This window comes from Nicotiana sylvestris, chromosome 3 (genome assembly GCF_000393655.2).
Source record: "Nicotiana sylvestris chromosome 3, ASM39365v2, whole genome shotgun sequence".
Classification (NCBI taxonomy): domain Eukaryota; kingdom Viridiplantae; phylum Streptophyta; class Magnoliopsida; order Solanales; family Solanaceae; genus Nicotiana; species Nicotiana sylvestris.
Window position 1 is genome coordinate 89,677,943 of NC_091059.1, and position 22,932 is coordinate 89,700,874.

Below are 22,932 nucleotides of genomic sequence, written 5' to 3' on the forward strand. Positions count from 1 at the left end.
TAGTGATAGAAAAACGTAATAATTATATTATTTACTTTTCAACGACGATGCGATATATTTTTTCACATGTCATTCCTAATGATAATTTACTTTAGCACAAAAATAAATATAAATATTTTTGTGTCACGATCCGGATTTTCCACCCTTAGGGTTGTGATGGTGCCTACTAATAGGAGCTAGGCAAGCCAACTTAAATTACCTTCCGTTCAAGACATATTCCTTTCCATAATTATCAACATGTAATAAAGGCAACATAATTAAAAATTTCAAGCGGAAGTCTTAACTTATATAAAAGCTGAATAGAAATGCGGAAAGTTTAACATAATTCTCTACCCAAGATTGGTGTCACAATGCTCACGAACTTCTAAGATTTACTAAATACGATCGTCTGAAAGAAAATTATAAAATGTTTGTTTCGGTACAAAAGATAACAAACTGAATAAAGAGAGAGAGAGACTTCGGGCCTGCGGACGTCAGCAAGACTACCTCGGAGTCTCTGGACTGAAGTCAGCTCCCGATCAAATCCTACTGCTGAGGTCCAAAAGCTGCTCCTGGATCTGTGCAAAAAGATGCACAGAGTGTAGCATCAGCACAACCGACCCCATGTGCTGGTAAGTACCTGGCCTAACCCCGGCGAAGTAGTGACGAGGCTAGACAGGACCTACCAAAAACAACTTGTGCAGATATATGCAATAAAAAGAAATATACAGAATTTAAACAGCTAAGAGGGGGGAAAGCATGCTATGGGGAGCTAACAGTTTCAAATAGAAATCCTCAATAACAGAAAGAAATAACAAAGCCAGAATGTCAACAAGTATTAAAAGTCACAATATATACTGCATCACCCTTCGTGCTTTTACTCTCGTCCTCACCAAAACAATATATGGCATCACCCTTCGTGCTCTACGCTCTTCCTCACCCAAACAAAAATCACAAGGCAAATAGGGTAAGGGAATCTATAACCTCGAAGTAAATCAAATAACAACAAGCAATGAAAGAAACAACATAACTCGGATATCAACAAAGAATCAGAAAGCAACAAATGCACGACATCACCCTTCGTGCTTTTACTCTCGTCCTCACCAAAGCAATCATATAAATGAAATGTGCATGGCATCACCCTTCGTGCTTTTACTCTCTTTCCTCACCATATAATCAATAAAATTGGCACAGAATGGTACATCGTGCGGCACGACATCACCCTTCGTGTTTTACACTCTTTCCTCACAATAGCAAACAATGCACGGTATCACCCTTCGTGCTTTATCACTCTTCCTCACCCAAGCAACAATCACAAATAAGGGGCAGGGGATTAAACAAATAATAATAGAAACCCCGGCAAGGGAATACAAATAAATAGCTAACTCCCGGAAAGGGAGCACAATTAAGCAGTTAAAACCCGGCAAGGGAACAATATCAATAATCTCAGCATCCCGGCAAGGGAGATAGTCAACAAAGCAACAAGCATCCCAGCAAGGGAGCAATTCAATAATTCTTTCTCTTTCTTTCACTTTTTACCTCTTATCTCACTTTACCACCTGAGCCAACGCTCCAAAGGGGTTCAATCATTTCATATACTTTCACGCTTTACGATATACTCGAGCCAATGCTCCAAGAATGTACAAATCATAATTCTTCCTCAAACTCTTCACACTATATGAAATTTATCAATTTAACAAGGAAGAGGTATCACAAAATTCGAATAAACACAAATAAGACTCACGGTCATGCTAGACTCTGGTGTATCGATACTCGTCACCATGCCTATACGTCGTATTCAACAATTATCACATATCAAATAGGACTCGACTCATAATTCCTCAAGCTAAGGTTAGACCAAACACTTACCTCGCTAACAGAGAGTTTCTCCAACCTTGCAACGTCTAGAACACCAATCAAACGACCTCAATCTATGCAAATATTAATTAACAATGTCAAATATGTTAGTTGGAATTACCTCATACTTCTCGTACAAAATTCAATAATTGGCTTACTATCTATTCAGCTAATCCTTTAATCACTCATATATGTAAAACTCATTAACTTAAAAAGGTTCCTAAGTATACTGGACCTTACGTTTTGTTAATAAACCCCTAGCTATACGTGACTTAAAAAAACATTCAAGTCTATTTACATGAATATGTAATGTAACTAATCTATCAATAAGGGAATCTACATGAATATGTAATGTAACATTCAAGTCTATTTACATAAAATATTACCAAGATCACTGTGTTCCAACTCTTGTCAACGTTGTAAATGAATTCAGAGAATTAACTTATTCTTTTATTATAATTACTTTGTTATCAGAAAAGATCTCCAATAAAATAAATAAAAATTTATACCTGATTTGCTATTGAAAGGTACGATACTATACATTGTCTGTTAAAGGCACAACGTGATAGATGAAACATCAACAAAGAAAGAAAAACAAGAAATAAAAATAAATTTAAAAAAAAAAATTGCTGACTCTTTACATGCATAACTGAAGCATCTTCACTTAATTATTTCTCCTTAGTTTAATCCAAAATACAGTTATGGGATGAATTTAACAATATACCTGGTCAACTCCACCAAAGACCCTCTACAGCCTTTTCTTCCTACTCGCATGCGTCGGCGACTACTTGAAGCCCTTTTCTCTCTTCTTTAGGTATTTGCGTATCTATTAGAACTAAAAGAACAATTTTACTTATTTACTCTACTTCAAACCTAGCAGCAACGTAAAATGGGCTTGGCCCAAATCTTTCGTGCCTATTATTCCAAAGCTATTATATTGCTCCCTAGCCTAGGTAATTATAAATTATGCCTACTAACTATTTAATTAGTACGCAATCTCACATATTATATTAAACCTGTACCGGGCTCCAGAACCAAAATACGGGCCCGATACCAACGAGATCAAACATTAATCAATTTCTTTAAATCCTTAGAATTTCAGTCTTACAATTTTCATCAAAAATTTCTTTCTCGAGCTAGGGACCTCGAAGTAAATTTCGGGCATATGCCCAAGTCCCATATTTTCCTACGGACCCTCTGGGACCATCGAATCACGGGTCCGGGTCCGTTTGCCCAAAATGTTGACCAAAGTCAAATTTATTCATTTTAACATCAAAACTTAGCATTCTTCACAAAATTTCATATTTACGTTTTCTGGCTATACGCCCGGACTACGCACGCAAATCGAGGCGACTCTAAATGAGGTTTTCAAGGCCTCGAAAGCACAAAATGGATAAGAAAACAGGTGATGACCCTTTGGGTCATCACATTCTCCACCTCTAAATCAACCCGAGACTCCGCCACTGGTGCTGTTGCTCGGGGCTAAGCTCTGCCCTTACCTCGGCCTCGCCCTCAGCCCCTAGTGGAAGCTGCTGCTGGGGGCTCAGGCGGCTGAGCGGTAGATGAGGAAGCGCATGTTCTCGCCATCTGCGACAGAACAGAGTAGAAATTCAATTAGTATTGGGGAAACAGAACCACACGACAAGAAAGAACAAATGTGAAGTTTTCCTAACTCGGTAGCTTCTGCGGGATAAATACAGACGTCTCCGTACCGATCCCTCAGACTCTACTGAGCTTGTCCGTGAGTTGTGAGACCTATGTAACCTAGAGCTCTGATACTAACTTGTCACGACCCGGATTTCCCACCCTCGGGGTTGTGATGGCGCCTACTAATAGGAGCTAGGCAAGCCAACTTAAATTACCTTTCGTTCAACACATATTCCTTTCCATAATTATCAACATGTAATAAAGGCAACATAATTAAAAATTTCAAGCGGAAGTCTTAACTTATATAAAAGCTGAATAGAAATGCGGAAAGTTTAACATAATTCTCTACCCAAGATTGGTATCACAATGCTCACGAACTTCTAAGATTTACTAAATACAATCGTCTGAAAGAAAATTATAAACTGTTTGTTTTTGTACAAAAGATAACAAACTGAATAAAGAGAGAGAGACTCCGGGCCTACGGACGTCACCAAGGCTACCTTGGTGTCTCTGGACTGAAGTCAGCTCCCGATCAAATCCTACTGCTGAGGTCCAAAAGTTGCTCCTGGATCTGTGCAAAAAGATGCACAGAGTGTAGCATCAGTACAACCGACCCCATGTGCTGGTAAGTGCATGGCCCAACCCCGGCGAAGTAGTGACGAGGCTAGACAGGACCTACCAAAAACAACCTGTACAGATACATGCAATAAAAGGAAATATACAGAATTTAAACAGCTAAGAGAGGGTGAAAACATGCTATGGGGAGCTAACAGTTTCAAATAGAAATCCTCAATAACAGAAAGAAATAACAAAGCCAGAATGTCAACAAGTATCAAAAGTCAACAATTTGCACGGCATCACCCTTCGTGCTTTTACTCTCGTCCTCACCAAAACAATACACGGCATCACACTTCGTGTTTTATGCTCTTCCTCACCCAAACAACAATCACAAGGCAAATAGGGTAAGGGAATCTATAACCTCGAAGTAAATCAAATAACAACAAGTAATGAAAGAAACAACATAACTCGGATATCAACAAAGAATCAGAAAGCAACAAATGCACGGCATCACCCTTCGTGCTTTTACTCTCGTCCTCACCAAAGCAATCATATAAATGAAATGTGCACAGCATCACCCTTCGTGCTTTTACTCTCTTTCCTCACCATATAATCCAAAATACAGTTATGGGATGAATTTAACAATATACCTGGTCAACTCCACCAAAGACCCTCTACAGCCTTTTCTTCCTACTCGCATGCGTCGGCGACTACTTGAAGCCCTTTTCTCTCTTCTTTAGGTATTTGCGTATCTATTAGAACTAAAAGAACAATTTTACTTATTTACTCTACTTCAAACCTAGCAGCAACGTAAAATGGGCTTGGCCCAAATCTTTCGTGCCTATTATTCCAAAGCTATTATATTGCTCCCTAGCCTAGATAATTATAAATTATGCCTACTAACTATTTAATTAGTACGCAATCTCACATATTATATTAAACCTGTACCGGGCTCCAGAACCAAAATACGGGGCCGATACCAACGAGATCAAACACTAATCAATTTCTTTAAATCCTTAGAATTTCAGTCTTACAATTTTCATCAAAAATTTCTTTCTCGAGCTAGGTACCTCGGAAGTAAATTCCGGGCATATGCCCAAGTCCCATATTTTCCTACGGACCCTCCGGGACCGTCGAATCACGGGTCCGAGTCCGTTTGCCCAAAATGTTGACCAAAGTCAAACTTATTTATTTTAACATCAAAACTTAGCATTCTTCACAAAATTTCATATTTAAGTTTTTCGGCTACACGTCCGGATTACGCACGCAAATCGAGGCGACTTTAAATGAGGTTTTCAAGGCCTCAGAAACACAAAATGGATAAGAAAACAGGTGATGACCCTTTGGGTCGTCACATTTTGTCACAAAATGTAGCATATGTGAATATATGTTCATTATATATGGATGGCACGCACGCAGACACAAAATTATACATATACGTGTACGTGTAGGTAATCTTATTTTTCATTTACTCAACCAAATAAGAAGAAGAATTTTTAGAATTGGAGTAGTAGATTCAATGAAGAAAAATAGCAATACACAAGTCTATCTCTCAAGATTGGATTGGCATAATAGTTAAGCAAAATGTCATATTGTTTTGTATAACTGACCTAATAGAACTATCAAAAAGCCAAAATAACAGCTATTCTTTTTATGTCATTAATTGACTATCGGATAAACCAGTTAAATAAATATGATTCTTTTTTTAAAACTGACACTTTAAATTAGATTAGTTTCTATTTTTGTGTTTCTTTTTCTACTTTTATGATATCTAACTACCAGTAATCTCTATGTGCTCTATAATTTGTTTTGTTTTACACATTGTAGTTCTATTTTCTAATTTTCAATCATGAATTCACAATATTTATAGGAATTTAACTATGTCTATAAAAAAATTATATTATCAATACAACTTAACATGCGAATTCTATTAACTAAGTAATTACTTATATTAATTTACTTTTAAGAGATCTAATACTGTAGAATATTTTATACTATTAGTGAATAAAAGTTAAAATTTTATTTATAGTACTAATTATAATCTTTGACATGTAATCCTTGAAATTTTATTATACATTTATTTATAAGTAGGATATTTAAGTTTTTAAGAAGGATATTTTAGTAATTTAATTTTTTATATAAGGGATTCCCACTTTTAATATAATATAGAAATAGATATAGATTTTTTAAGAAGCCGAATTATGTTTTGAAATAGTCAAAAATCAAATAATCAGAAGCAGCCATAAATTTAAAAAATTCAACAAGTGTTGGTAAAAGACATGAAACTTAATTTTCTTTAAATTGAGGAAAATAGTTAAAATTCACGTGATGTTTATGTTGGTCCATAGGATGCTGTACCGATGAAATCCTTTGGACGGCCAAACAAAAGATAGTAATCTTTCTTCTTTTCCTCTACTTTGTGATCGGTGCTCCCGCTTCCCTACATCGTTGATGTTCGAAATCTTCATGCTCTTGGTCTTAATATTTAAACAAATGGTTGAATAGATTTTATTGAAAACGATAGTTAGTTGCTTATTTAAAAAGACACAACTTTTTCGAAAGGACACTTCAAATTAAATTAGTTTTTTTTCTTCTTAATAAGTAATATTATTATACATTTCTTTATAAGTAGGATATTTAAGTTTTTAAGAAGGATATTTTAGTAATTCAACTTTTTAATTAAGGGCTTCCCATTTTTAATATAATATAGATTATGTATTGAGAGTAGTCTTTTATTTACTTAATTATGTCTTCTAAAACATCTCTTGTGTGCGTCAATTATTTGCACATGAAATTTCTTTTTGGCAATAAGTGGCGGTAAGACTCGAATCCAAGACCTCTATAGTCAAATAAAATTAAAGCTTGAAATGTGTGACTGTTACACATAAAAGTTTAAGTTGTTAGAGAAAGTACATATTTTTTATTTAATTTATAATTTTGATATATCTTAATTATCTTTTAGTCTTCAAGTTCTCTCCTAATATCCTTACAATCAAAGGATAATATTAGTTAATCCTACACCTTTAAGGTCCCGAGTACTTTTAATTTTAATTGAAAAATTAATGACACTAGTTAGTTGGCCTTAATGTAATTGAAAAATTAATGACACTAGTTAGTTGGCCTTAATGTAATGATGGAGCCTTGCGAGAGTGGGAACATAATTGGGACTTAGTAATAATATCGAGTGGAGTCGAGTTCAAGTGATGAAAATAATTAATGTTGGAAAAAAATCATAAAGATGAGAAAAAATTAACTCCCATGTATACTTGAATGTGTTGTTGCTCGTGTCACATGCTAGGTGTCGAGCATGCCGGGGAAGCTAAATAAGCTTGTGTGATTTGTGTTTGCCAAGGCGAGCTCAGGTAGTATGACGACCCAAAATCCCATCAATGGTCGTGATTTTACGTAATCTCCATGACAAGATATATCAATCACGCAATGATATAAAAAAAAGAATATAATACGCCTAAAATTATCATAAACAATGAAAACAAACTCCAACAAAGCCAAGATAAAGGTACATAGCCAAACTCCCGAAACTAGGTAATATAGATTCATGAGCTCTAAACTCAATACATAACGAGTATCAAAAAGTACATTACTATATGAAAGTAATACAACAGTATGAAAATAAAGGAAGAGGACTCCAAGGGTTTGGGCATCCATACACCACTACCTTGAATTCTCTCGAACAGTCCAAAGCTAACTCTCGAGGCCCGCTACCTCCAACTCCCACATCTGTTGTCATGACCTAAAACCAAATCGTTGTGATTGCGCCTATCGTGGTACCAGGCAAGACAACTACTCTACCATTTCAACATAACAATAGCTTTGAAAAACACCGAAGTAGTTAAATTTAAGGAAAACCCCTTTAAAAACAGAATAAAACTCGCAACTCAATACACATCTCTCCCAAAATTAGTTGTCACCAAGTACATGAGCATCTATATAGATATATAGTCTAATACAACATCTAGGGAATAAGAACCGAAACATAAATGAAGATAAGGAAGGAGAGTCATGGTCTGCAAACACCATGCAGCTACCTTGATAATCTCCGAAGATCTTGACTCCACAACTCAGCATCTGCCGTGAGCGGAAGCACCTGAATCTGCACACGAGGTGTAGGGTGTAGCGTGAGTACAATTAACTCAATAAGTAATAAATATAACCTTTTGACTGAAAGTAGTGACGAACTCAACCGGTACAGCTCAATAAAGAAATAACAGTGCAGAAACATAGGCATGCTTTCAAGTTCAATAGTTAAACTCAATACAGTAGGATAGATCAATTCTAAATGATATGAAGAATATAACTTCTCTACTTCTACATGCCAATGCACATGTTGTATGTGATGCACGACGCTAAAAGCCTCGTGTGCTCATACTTTCAAAATGCTCAATCACTCAGTACTATATATGGCCAATTTGACCCAAGGAAGATCCATCCCGAAATATATAGATCAACTGACCATTAGTCACTCATTACTAGGTAGTGCCAATCCATCTCGTGGGGAAGATCCCTCCCCAAGTATAAATGTTTCGGACAAGATCCATATCTAAGGAAGATCCATCTCTCAATATAAATCAATCGCGCTCACTAGGGTGTGTGGACACTTCGGAGGGGCTCCTTCAGCCCAAGTGCTATCATAAATAAGTAAAACCCGTTGTGGTGTGCAACCCGATCCTATAAATGTCACTCATAATTAGACCCTCGGCCTCACTCAGCCATCAATTTCTCCAGTCTCTCTCTCACGGGCTCACAATATTGTAAAACTAGCCTGATAATGATGATATGATGTATCAATAAATAATAATAGGGACTGAGATATGATATGTAGTGGATGAATATGACTGAGTACGAAATTTCAATGAAATCAATAAGTCAATAGAAAGAAACGACCACTATGGGTCCCGACAGGACCAGCATATCGCCAAAATATGATCTCTAGCATGATTGACAGCTCAATTACTTTATCACATGATGAAAACACGGATATAACCAATATAAATCCACTATACAGTGCCATGGAATCGACCAGGTAACAATTCTCACAGTGTATGCCCGCACGCCCGTTACTTGGCATGTGCGTTTTCGCGCCCCCTTTTTCCTCACGGAGTCCGGGTTTTGACATTCATTGGGACTAACTCATTTACTTTTGAGAGTTGGGTACGGAATTTGAAGAGTCACCACCTAATGGATTTAAGGTGCGTTAGGCCACCTAACGCAAGTAACTCATAAAACCGGTTTGCATTATCAGAGACTTGGGTAAGGGCTCGAAATAACCTTGAGGGAAAGGTGTTAGGCACCCCTCGCAGTCCACAATGGTTGGTCCCGGACAAACTCAAATTATGTGAATTAGTCTTATAAACAAATAAAGCAAATTAGACAATTTGGTATTTCATTTAAAAAAAAAGGTAAAAGGGGTCCTAGGTTTTTAGCCGACAAAATCACTTCTGTACAATGCTTGGTAATCGTCCCAAAGTTGGGTTGCTACACATAGCATTAGCGCACAGGTCATCATATCCTTTACTACCCGTTACCCTCCCCTTAGTGGTTGTATAACCGATGCTAATTAAACGTACTCTATGTGTGCATTACTTGTCACTTCCTTGTGGCCCTGGAGGTGTTTAAGACCTCTAATTAAGGCAGTTCTAGACTCTCCTAAGGTGTTTAAAAGGAGAAAATCTAGGAGACAAGCAAATACAAATAGAACATTCACATAAATAGGCAATTAAAGCTCACTTTTACCTCCTCACACAAGCAGACAATAGCACGTCTAAAACAACAAGATTTCAGATATTTCAAAAGGTCCTAGAGCAAGATATCTAGGTGAGTAAATAGAATGTATGCAGCATCGTGTTAAAGTGAGGCAATAGAGACCTAATCAGTTTTCCTACTAATTTTATAGCTTGCGGAATCTGGCCAATTCACAAATAACAAAAGCGTAGTTTTACAGTTTGCGGGATTTCAATAGCCCTATAGGCTTGACTAGGCATGTATCAATGATGTCCTATGAACATAGTATCTAGTTATTAATCAGGAGTGCAGTAAACCAATAAACAATTTAAAGCAGGCAGTTTAGATCCTATAGGCATGCTGTCTAGGTGTGATGACTGATTTTAGACTTGTAGACACTGGTAGCTAAATGCAAAAATTGGTTTTAAAATCCTATAGGCATGACATCTAAATGCAGCAATTAGTTTTAAAACCTTATTAACATGCAGAAAACTGATTGAAACTTTGTCGGCATGTAGAGATTGATTTTTAAACTTACAGGCATGGTGTCTAAAATGCAAGATATATTTTAAACCATATAGGCATGGTATCTAGAATGCAGGACTGATTCATAGACATGGTACCTAAATGTACATAAGCAAACATCGCGATAACCTATAAGCCTAGTATCTAAATAACAGACATTGTAATAACCTACATGCATGGTATCTAAATAATAGACATTGCAATAACCTATAGGCATGGTTTCTAAGTAAAACAATATTGCAATACCTATGGACATGGTATATGATGCAAGTAAATAATCCGAAGAACATGATCTCTAATGCAAGCAAATAGTCATAATAAACCTAAGGACATGATTTCTACCTAGTTTCCCCACAAAAATTATATAAGAATCCCTCCCTTTTTACTAATTTCTCCAATATATGTTTACAAGAATTATTACTACAGACCATATGAATTATAGAAGGAACAAACTATGCTATATGGAACCTAAATAGAGGCCCAAAGTGAACCTGGAAGTTCCAGGCCTTCAAACAGTCCAAAAATGCCATAATTTCATAGTGCACCCACTAGTATCCTGGTGTGTCAAAGTTTTCAAAGGGCCTCAGGGACCCGGGGCAATGCTCATACTAGAAAACTTTCAAAGCAACCCTTTGTGAGTAAGTTTTGGAAAGCAAGCCCCAGTGTGTCAAAGTTCAGAGGAGTCTCATGAACTCCTAGGCAATGCTCACACTGGAGGGGCAAGACCCTAAGGGTTCTAGGAATAGGGGTTGAAAATAGAAGAAAATAGTTTCAGATTCTTAGGAAGTAATGAGCAAGCAGGGTCATTCAATCATTGTAACACAAACAAAGGTTCCAGCAATCAAATAGTATACAGAAATAGGATCCCTCAAAGTTTCAATTTAGTTTACTAGTTGTTACTAAGTGAGAAGACACTAAACAATGGCATGGCATACTGGGATCACTCAGACAGTCACATTCAAAGGGGTAGTAGGGATGGGGAGCCATATTGGTCAGGAGTCTGTGAGAGGTGAACATTTTAAAATATGATAGAAAGAACATGCTAGTGGAAAAGTAAACAGACATGGGTCCAGTTTAGATATGAGCAAGTATGAAGACTTGCTGAAAGCAGAAGCGCATAGGTCTAGCTAAAACAGGAGTAAACAGGTTGAAAAAAAGACACATAGGTTCAATCAAACAACGTACACATGCAATTGCAGTAAACATATAGGTTGAACAAAAGTAGACATGCTATTGCAGTAGATACATAGGTTTGATTAAGCAGAAGAAAGGCATGCTAATTATAAGGAAGCACATAGTTTAAATTGAATAGCATGAAACATATAGTCTACTTGAATGGCAGTACACATGCTGACTAGGAACAATAAGCATGAAGCACATAGGTCTAGTTAAAGATGGGCAAGCTGGTATAAAGATCCTATTGATTTAATAACATGAAAATGGACATGCTGGGAATAGGAAATACATAAGTTAAATCATACAGAAGTTTGCACGATAGTAAAGTGGGGGCATACCAGTTAAGAATTCAAAGTAGAAGAATGAAGTAAACAAGGTCCAAAGGTCTAGCCCTGGCTTCCAGCCGGCTAGACAATGTAGAAGCAAAGAGCAGAAGATTATGATAGAGGAAGAGTACAAGAACTTTGTATACTTTCTATGTCTGTGTGTGTGTATTGAACTATTGTTCGTGTCTTTGAGAGGCAGAATGAGAGTATATATAACACTTATGGAGTAGAACAAATAAGGTAAAGAGAATCATAGTTCAATCAATTAGGGATCAACCAACTAATCACAAAATCAATTTCTATAGGGAAATCCGGGAAAGACTCCTTTAATTGGGGAATAATCAATTAACAGTTATAACAGGGGTTCAATTAAGGCAATAAATCAAATTAATACCATGTAGGGAGTCAGTAAAAATCCCCAAACTACTGTCAACTAATTAAGGCAAGTAAGAAAAGATAGGGAAGCAAGTAACAAAATAAGGAAGCCAATAAAATCCCAGCACACTAATTTTAACAGGGCAATTATTAGGAAATAATCGGTAAAAATCTTCAAAGAGTACTGATTTCATAGGAAAGAATTATTTGAGTCCTTAAATGGGAATCAACCAAGTAAGAATGCCAAAGGGTTCTGATTTTAACAAGAAAGAAGATCGTTCAGATCCTTAACAGAAATTAATCAAGTAAAAAAATTCCACAAAATACTAATTTTAACAGGGAAAATCATTTAGGTCTCTAAATAGAATAAGTTAATACGACTGGCTTATATAGATAAACATAATATCAAAACAGAATTGAAGAAATCAGTATAACACATAGAATCATCTAGGGTTTGAGCATGCATGTGAAAATTAGTCAAGATAGTGAAGAAACAATTAATAAAAACACTGAGAAGTTAGAAATTTTTTTGAAGAAAAGTCCGGGATGAACCCTAATTTCAAAAAGAGTAAACGAAGTCGAAATAATTAATTAAACCAAGAGATTTTTAAAGAAAAACACCCAATAATACTCGAATCACTTCAGATCTATAAAGATCTTAGAAGATTCGAACAGTAGTGAAACTAGGGTTTTTAGAAAATAGTAGAGATGAAGAGAATCGATCAAAAACCCGTGGATTCGTACCAGAAACAAGAGGAAATCCATACTCACAAACGAAAATGGCCTAAGACAAGCCGGTAAAAAACTTTCAAGCCAGAACAGGGTAGATTTCCATGAGATCTTCTCAAGGACTTATGAAATCAAACATCCAGAGGGTATAGGAGACTGGTGGTGGTCGGAGAACGCACGAAAACACCATAGAAGGGATGTTCCTACCAGTGACGGCGATTAGGGTTAGGGTGAGTTGAGAAAGAATTGAAGAGATGAGGGATTCAAGGGTGGTAGAGTGTAATAAATGAGTAGGGTTAGGGGGTCATTTGGGTTAAAAAGGTAAGAAGGAATGGGGGTCGTTGATCTCAGACATCAACGACCAGGATTAGAAGGGGTCTGGGTCGAGTTAGATTTAATTGGGTTAGGTTTCTTTTGAATGGGGCTTGGATTAATTAAATTGGATTTGGGGTGGGGGAAGGGGGGGGGTTTCTGATTTTGGGCATAAATTAGGGGCTATTTATTAAATACCGACTTTACTAAATAAAATAATTTTTAAAAATAGCTAATTAAATGATAAAATGATTTTCATGTATGAAGGTGATTTAAAATAATTATTTAATATTATAAAAATACAAATTTTTTGTATAGATAATGTAGTACTGCATATGTAGGGGCTATTTTTGCAAAATATGCAATTATAGTCTTAGAAAAATGCAAATATAATTATAAAAAATACAATTAAAATATTTGAATACTTATATGAACATAAATTATGAATTTAGATGATTAAATCATCATAAAATAATATGAGGGATAGTTTTGAACATTTATGTAATTAAAAATGTAGAAGTAAATGGATTTAGGGCCTTTAAAAATTGCAGAAAAATTGTAAACACTTGTGCATGCTTGTAAATGCATGTATAATATTTTGAAAGTGTGTGTGAACATTTAAATATATATGAGGGAAAAATTAGGTATCAATAGCTGCCCCTCTTTACCCGGGAAGGATGAAAGAGTTTTCGGGTAAAGAAATGATAACCGATTTTGACCAAATAGGCATTTTGAAAAAATAGAGGCCAAACCCTGGTCTTTGAGTTTCCTACATATCCCTGGTTTTACAGGAGTCAGGCCATGTATAGTTCTGGACCCAACAGTGAATGAAACCGATGGAGTTGTTATAGGAATGTTAGCCAATTTCATCAAAAGGTTCTTTTGTAAAGGGTGATGTTGGATAGAGTTATGATTATGGTTCTGGAGTGTAACGAAGGTATTATAGGGCAGATATCTGGATATCACAGAGTAAGGTGGGTAATTGATGGGAATCAGTTATAATGGCAAAGTGAAAATGGCATGAGCGGAAACCGGAGCGAAGGCTGCTCCTGTTTGAAGAACGATTACCTCCTTGATTACCTACAAAACTTAAAACACAATGAATGCGAGTATATGGATGATGCGAATTCCCTTTGGACCATGAAAGACTGTCTTTGGACAGTGCGGATGACGTCCTTAAACGATGATGTCTTGGGCCATGAATTATAAGATAGGATATTCGCAGGCCATGAAATGATGTTCTAGGGCCATGGGGATGGTGCCTTTGAACCATTGCACCTTTGAATAATGATGTGCAAGCATTGAGAGATCCTCAGGACATGACATGGTGTCTTCAGGCTATGAGGATGATGCCTTCGAACTATGCCGCCTTTGGACAGATTGGCTATATGTCAACCCATGAAGTGCAGAGATATGATAGTGAATGTGATAGCAAGACAAAGCTTAGTCTTGCACGGAGTTTGGGGCAGAGATTATCCCGAGAGAAGAAGATAGTGCCTAGAATAGAGCAACATTTATGCAGGGAGGGACAATGCTTAGTCCCATGAGAAGGCAATGCTTAGCCTTATGCAAATACGGAGGCAGGGTTTAGCCTCATGCAAGATTTGAGACAGGGCTTAGTATAATGCAAAGAGAAGGCGATGCTTAGCTTTATGCAAATGAGAGGCAGGGCTTAGCCTCATGCAAGGTTGGAGACAATGCTTACTCTCATGCAAGGAGAATGTAATGCTCGGCCTTATGCAAATATGGAGGTAGGGCTTAGCCTCATGCAAGATTTGAGACAGAGCTTAGTCTCATGCAGGGAGAAGGCAATGCTTAGCCTTATGCAAATATAGAGGCAGGGCTTAGCCTCATGCAAGATTTGAGACAGAGCTTAGTCTCATGCAAGGAGAAGGCAATGCTTAGCCTTATGCAAATTTGAAGGCAGGGCTTAGCCTCATACAAGATTTGAGACAGAGCTTAGTCTCATGCAAAGAAAAGGCAATGCTTAGACTTATGCAGATGAGAGGCAGGGCTTAGCCTCATGCATGATTGGAGACATGGCTTAGTCTCATGCAAGGAGAAGGAAATGTTTAGCCTTATGCAAATGAGAGGTAGGGTTTAGCCTCATGCAAGATTTGAGACAAAGCTTAGCCTCATGCAAGATTTGAGATAGGGCTTAGTCTCATGCAAAGAGAAGGCAATGCTTAGCCTCATGCAAATATGGAGGCAAGGCTCAGCCTCATGCAAGATTCGAGATAGATTTTAGTCTCATGCAAAGAGAAGACAATGCTTAGCCTTATACAAATGTGGAGGCAGCGCTTAGCCTCATGCAAAGAGAAGGCAATGCTTAGCCTTATGCAAATGTGGAGGCATGGCTTAGCCTCATGCAAGATTTGAGACAGAGCTTAGTCTCATGAAAAGGGAAGGAAATGCTTAGCCTTATGCAAATATGGAGGCAGGGCTTAGCCTCATGTAAGATTTGAGACAACGCTTAGTCTCATGCAAAGAGAAGGCAATCCTTAGCCTTATGCAAATATAAAGGCAGGGCTTAGCCTCATGCAGAGAACAAATAGGAATAGAATATTTCTTAGCTGGAGATATATTTGCGTCTGGTGGCCTGATCATCAGGACTTTAGTATGTGTATGTTTGCGAATACTTCTGTTATGTTCCCCATGCCTGCTGTCACACCTCCTTTTTACCCACTCGAGGGGGTATGTAAGGGAGTTTTTCCAATTAAAGTGACATTATTCGAAATGGGATTATTTTATTTGATTTTTCAGAGTCGCCACTTGGAATGGTTTATTTGGTGTTCCAAGCCACCAGTTTATTTTAAATCCCAAATCGAGGAAGTTTGACTTTATTTAAAAGTATGCGAAACCAGAAAAACTAGGTAAGGAATTCTGTTAACCCGAGAGAAGGTGTTAGGCATTCCCAGATTCCGTGGTTCTAGCACGGTCGCTTAACTATTAATAATTGGCCTAATTATCTGATTAATACATGTTTTAGCCTATGATGCATTTTTAGCTTTGAAACACTTTTAATTAATTTAAAAAACTTTTAGGAAGATTCAACGTTATTTAAAACACGTCTTAAACCACGCTACATGAAATGCACCCGCGGTTCGCGACACATTCTATTTAACATTTTTGAGAATTGGGTCACATGAAATGTACACCCGAAATTAAAATCATAACTACGTCATGGGAACCGTACCTGTAGCTATGATTGAATTAATTAAATAACGCGCCTAAAGTAACTACGAAGGTTAACAATATTTACGAGGGCCATGGAAAGTTTAATTGATGGCACACCTCAATTTTACAAGGTTTGAATTAATTACATGAGTGCCATGGGTTATTGGATAGAAAATGGCACACCTCAAATTTTATAGGAGTTAACTAATTTATGAAAGGCCATGGGCTTAGCGATTTTATTTGGCATGACACACCTCAAATGGTTCTATAGAAGCTTATTTAATTAAGGCCATCTAAAGACGTTCTTATTTGAAGCTATCTTAGGCTTAACAAAGGCCAATTGATTACAAACAGATTTTTTATCAATTTTTGAGACAAGGGAAATGGGCCAGCAGTACCTAGACACTTCAAAAAATATGTCTTTAAGATCACGAATTGGCCCAATAAAGAAAGAACCCAAAGTCCTTTCACCCCTACTGGAATTTGGTCGGGTCTTGCCCACGTTAGGTTGATATCAGGCGAGCCTATTTACTATATGCTTTCTAATTGGGCCTATCCACCTTTGCATTCTTTGAGCCCAACTTACACGCTACTTACTTTACGGAATTGTAATCCAAATTAATTCTAATTAGAGCTCAGATTTCAGAAATCAAAATACAACTTCAAGTTTTTTTAAGAAAAGGATTACACTATACACGATTTGCAGCAAAAGGCATACATTCATGCTATGGATCATGGAAGAAAACTTAAAACTGAACGACAATCTATTGGACTCAAGGCCTAGACCCAACGGTTCAGGCCCAAACCTGTCAAGACACATTTTTATTTGGGCTTATCTCCAGGTCTGATTCAATTATCTACTATACCTATGGAAAGAAATGTGATAACAACTAAATACATCCTTCAGGTTGTTGTTTCAAATATCAATGTACGAAATTAAAACCCAAGATTATTACAGTCCTTAACAGTGAAACTTCTTAAACATCAGTACATTAATGACCTAGTAATACATGAATACTATATGAATAACTAATCTTTTACAGCTTAATGTAACTGAACATCTATGAACCTCTGCCTTTTTTGGATATGATTCATCCATCAAAAAACTGTTGCTTATGCCTGGACCTGTAAATCCAGCATGCCTACCAACAGTAAAACTCCAGCCCTCAGCTTTTTGAACCTGTAGATTTGACCAACTAGTGGTCAAACCCACAGGTTTTAGCTTCATAATTAGAACAAAACTCAAATAGCATAAAATGGTGTACATCTAATATAAAAAGTAAGAGAGGCAAGATGGTTACTCATGTTTAAAGGGAAAATATCCCTAAGTAAATTCCAGGATGATAGCTACTAAAATATCTATGTATTTTCTAGGCCATGCATCCTAAATTACTAAAAAATCTCACATAATGACAAACAATCAGATTCATATCATTAAGAAAAACAGCAATATTACATTTTCACATAGGGTTTTCAACTCAAGTCTTACATTATTTTTAACAAAATCATTACATGAATCATTACATGGAGAAGAAGGGAACCAAGTACCATGAATAAAACAGCAATAGAAATTCAGCAACTAAAGGTGTGAACTGGCTGAAGCCTTAAATGAAGTTGGAGCAATAGCAAAAGAAAAGCAGCAGCAAGCAAAAACCCAAAACTCCAGACTCATGAATAACCACTGATGAAAATGTGTGTTCAGAGATTTTGTGCAGAATATTAAAGCTGAATTTGTCTATTCTCTATGGAAAAAGGCACTATATATAAAGATATATAATGCCTTATGCTGAAAGAATTATTCCTTAGCCATAAACAACATATTCTAACAGAATTGGGACAGCTGGTTTTCCCCTATTGGTTTCAGTACTTTTGTACTAACCAAATGAGGCCAACTTCCCCTTTTTCTAGAGTGTTCTTATATTTCTCAAATTAAAAAAACTTTAAATGCCCTTCTAGAGCTTGTTTATTACAGCCTCTGCCTAAAATTTTCTTGTACACTTAGGTCCCTAGGGTTCCTAATTGCGGACAAATCAGAACTAACATCCTAAGACCAAAATCAATACACGCAAAAAGATCAAAGAAGAGACCATTGATCAAATAAACTTTAAATTTAAAATAAACTCAATTTGCATGAACAAAATCCGAAAAATGAAACAAATACAAAAGAAATAATTTAACCCTAATTTTAACAAAAATGAAACAAACACGGATGAAAGCCTTAAACCTAATGTTATCATAAAATTCAAAGGGAAATTACTAAGCCTATGCACAAGTAATGAAGCTTGACAAACAAGAAAAACAAGAACTTAACCATACAGCCAAATTAACAGTAGAATTAATTGAAAACAAACTTTAATTTAAACTAAACATGATTTAATTAACCTAAATGCCTCGAACTGATTTCATTAAAACGACTGACTAATTAAACTCATTTTACTAAAATCCCAACAAACCAATAATTAAAACCAACAAAACTGAAAACCTAAAAATAAAAACAACTAGCTAAGGGAAAGAAGAAAAGAATACAAAGCATGATTCTGAAAACGAAAATAAACCTAGACATGTGGGTAAACCTAAAGAAAGGGGGAAGAATAGGATTCTTAGAAAATAAAGGGAGGAAAGGAAAGCAAAGATTTACTTGAGAGAAATCAAAGGACTTAAATCTCATTGGATTGATGTAAAGGGCCCGAACTCTTCCGAAATGACCAGAAATTGAGGCTAATTAATTGTTCTTGCCAAGAACAATTAACCAGCCTGTATTTCTGGCTGATTCGAAACTTGAAACCAAATAATCTAAGGGTTTCTGACTTTATGTAGATTTGAAATTCAGGGTTTTTGTCAGCGCTATTTGGGAAATCAATGGTAAAACCGTAATGAAGGAAGGTCGAGGATGATGGGGTGTGATTTTGGGGTAATTTGGGGAAGTTAGGGTTTTGACGGATTTTCAATCTAAGATTTGAACAAATCTAAAAGGATTCGAGGGAAACTAGCTGGAGATTAGGAAAGGGGAGGTCATGATGATTCTGTGCTGTTAAGGTGGGGGTGATTGGAGTACCGAAGCCGCCATGGGCGATTTCCGACGGGCGGAGCTGGTGAAGGAGTCTTCAGGCGGCTAAGGTTTGGATTTTTTAGAGAGATGAGTGGTGAATGAGGGGATTTAATTGGGGGGGGGGGGGGTTTCGTCTTTGGACACTTTTCTATCAACGGCTGAGATCAAGGCCAGGTGATACGGTGTCGTTCTGGGTGTAGATGGGGCGGACCGGGTAAGTTAATGTTTGGGCCTAGGTTTTGAGTGCAATTTTGGGCTGGTTTGAAGATCAGAGTTGATCCAATACAAATCCCTTTTATTCCTATTCTTTTATTCCCAAATCCTTTTCTTTTTCTCTTTTTTTTTTCTTCTTTTATTTAATTAAAAATCCTAACAATTAAAAATCCTAACTTATCTAAAAATGTGAAATTAGACTAATTAACTAATTATAAAAATTATAAACGTCCCTTAATTCTAAATTAAAAGAGAAAAATCAATAAGCTAAAAATTAAAAGACAAAAAATGTAAAAATGAGCTATTTTTGTGATTTTCAAATTTCAAAACAAATAATTAGTGATTAATTCAAAAAATGTAAAAACAAATCATAAATACCAATGCATGATATTTTTTGGTATTTTTCATGAATCAAATAATAATTAAATATGCACAGACAAATGCAAATAATTAAGAAAATTCTATAAAAAGTCCTAAAATGGCAAATAATTAACAAAAAATCTATTTTCTTGGAATTTTATAGGAGTAATTCATATAGGGCAAAAATCACATGCTCACAGCTGCCCCTCTTTGCTCGGAGACATGAAGAATTTTCGGGCACAGATAAAATGAGCAGTTACGAAGGAATTTTGCCCATTTGAAACTCCATGAGAAGCATCTTTTGAAAAAATCTGACTGAACCTTGCTTCGGAGGTTGCCTACATATCCTTGGCTATAAAAGAATCAGGTCAGTGTAGTTCTGGATGTTGTGGTAGCTGGGACTACTAGGAAGCTGTGATTTCACTGCTGTTTCTGCTTGCTGAGCTCCTTATTAAACCAAAATAAAAAGATAAAAAGATATACTAGCTAAGCCTATCAACTACGAGTTACAAGATTCCTATCTATAAACCTCTTAAATTTTGATCATGAGTCTTGGCTTGTTCTTCTCGCAGACTTTGATTTGAATCTTGATGCTCGTTAGCTGCAACCGCTGGATCATTCTTCTTCATCTTTCAGATCAAGGCGGGTCATGTGAAGCTTGTAACTTCAATCAAATTTTGAGCAACCTGCATCTTTTCCCCGTTTCTGCACCTTGAGTTCAACTTCTTTTGTTGTTTCTTCTTTTCTTTTATTTGAGTTGAGACTTCTTCTTTTGGTCATATCAAACCTTGTGCCTCACGGTGAAAACCTATTTAGGCATCAAAGCAAACAATGAATGAAATTTTTCTGCCCCAGTTTTCACTAGGAATATTTCGTATGTTATTGTAACAAAAATCTAAACTATTTCTTTATTTGAAAGCAAATAAAATAAGGATTGTGTATCCTTGGGAAAAGGAGATTAGGGAGTAGAGCCCTACATCTATACTAAAATCAACTAGGGAGTGGAGACCCTATGTGGGAAAAGTGACTAGGGAGTGGAGACCCTATGTCTAAAAATAAACTCAACTAGGGAGTGGAGACCCTATGTTGGAAAAGCGACTAGGGAGTGGAGACCCTATGTCTAAAATGACTTCAACTAGGGAGTGGAGACCCTATGTTAGAAAAGCGACTAGGGACTGGAGACCCTATATCAAAGTAAAATCAACTAGGGAGTGGAGAACCTATGTTGGAAAAGCGACTAGGGAGTGGAGACCCTATGTCTAAAATAAAATCAACTAGGGAGTGGAGACCCTATGTTGGAAAAGTACTAGGAAGTGGAGACCCTATGTCTAAAAATAAAATCAACTAGGGGGTGGAGACCCTATGTTGGATAAGCGACTAGGGAGTGGAGACCCTATGCATAAAATAAACTCAACTAGGGAGTGGAGACCCTATGTTGGAAAAGCAACTAGGGAGCGAAGACCCTATGTCTAAAAAAATCAACTAGGCAATGGAGACCCTATGTTGGAAGAGCGACTAGGGAGTGGAGACCATATGTCTAAGATAAACTCAACTAGGGATTGGAGACCTTATGTTGGCAAAGGCGACTAGAGAGTTGAGACCCTATGTCTAAAAATAAACTCAACTAGGGAGTGGAGACCCTATGTTGGAAAAGGCTACTAGGGAGTGGAGACCCTATATCTAAAAAATAAACTCAACTAGGGAGTGGAGACCCTATGATGGAAAAACGACTAGGGAGTGGAGACCCTATGTCTAAAATAAACTCAACTAGGGAGTGGAGACCCTATGTCTAAAATAAACTCAACTAGGGAGTGGAGACCCTATGTCTAAAAAAAATAAACTCAACTAGGGAGTGGAGACCCTATGTTAGAAAAACGACTAAGGAGTGGAGACTCTATGTCTAAAATAAACTCAACTAGGGAGTGGAGACCCTATGTTGGAAAGGCGACTAGGGAGTGGAGACCTTATGTCTAAAAAAATAAACTCAACTAGGGAGTGGAGACCCTATGTTGGAAAAACGACTAGGGAGTGGAGACCCTATGTCTAAAAATAAACTAAACTAGGGAGTGCATACCCTATGTTGGAGAAAACATAACTAGCGATTGGGGACCCTAGGCCACCATTTTTGAATTTTTCTTCTTATCTCTTTTTTTATTTTATTTCTCCCTCTTTTTCTTCATTTTTTTAATAGAATGAGTGAATACAGGAAAGAATCTTGGAGAGGACTTCCCTTTTTATGGATTGTTGCTGCAAAGCTGTTTCTAGTCCTTGCACATTTTGTTTTTGGTTGCACCCGCTTCTTGCAAGGTTGCTTTGGATCGCACCTGTTTCTAGTTTTCAAATAAAGAACAATTGTTAGTTTGAAACGGTGATTGGTTTTGTGGCCTTTATTGTTTTTTATCACTTTACCTCGGCCCAATTCTTTTAGTGAGACCCTCTATTGCTCGTTGTCTTTCTGGAGATCGATCTCTCTTCAAAAACCAAGGACCTTGACTTTCCAAAATTTCACCTGATGGTTCACCCGTGTGGGACTTTGGCCTTTTCATCTTATTCTGCCTTTATGGGTACTTGACTTTGGATTTCTTTCATTTTCAATAATTTTGACTTCGGAGCATCGGCCATCATGGCCATTCGGGATCGACTTGATGCACCTGCTGAGGATGTGTGTTTTTCTTTGCATTCAGCTTTTGTTAAGCAGAAACCTGTAAAACCAATCTTGCCATCTTATCTTTGTACTAGTCTCGAAAAGGGATTAGACCGAAAGGGATTCAAATAAAAGTAAACAAAGGACAGGAAAATGAATTTAAAGAGAAATGTCCCTTTTGGGGAAGGAAAGAAGGACTTATCTGGGGTGCATGCAGACTTTAATAGATATGACATGCTTCTTGGACTGGATACCTAATCTGCGCG

The 22,932-nt window shown here is 36.8% G+C and overlaps 1 long non-coding RNA gene across 1 annotated transcript; it reads right to left on the reverse strand.

Annotated features, from left to right (window-relative positions):
- Positions 1-270: 270 nt before the first annotated feature.
- On the reverse strand, positions 271-2,712 carry LOC104229708 (uncharacterized). The gene is made up of 3 exons (XR_711693.2): positions 2,561-2,712; positions 1,849-1,910; positions 271-557 (listed from the first exon to the last, which is right to left on the reverse strand). It is a non-coding gene; the product is annotated as an uncharacterized lncRNA (long non-coding RNA).
- Positions 2,713-22,932: the final 20,220 nt, after the last annotated feature.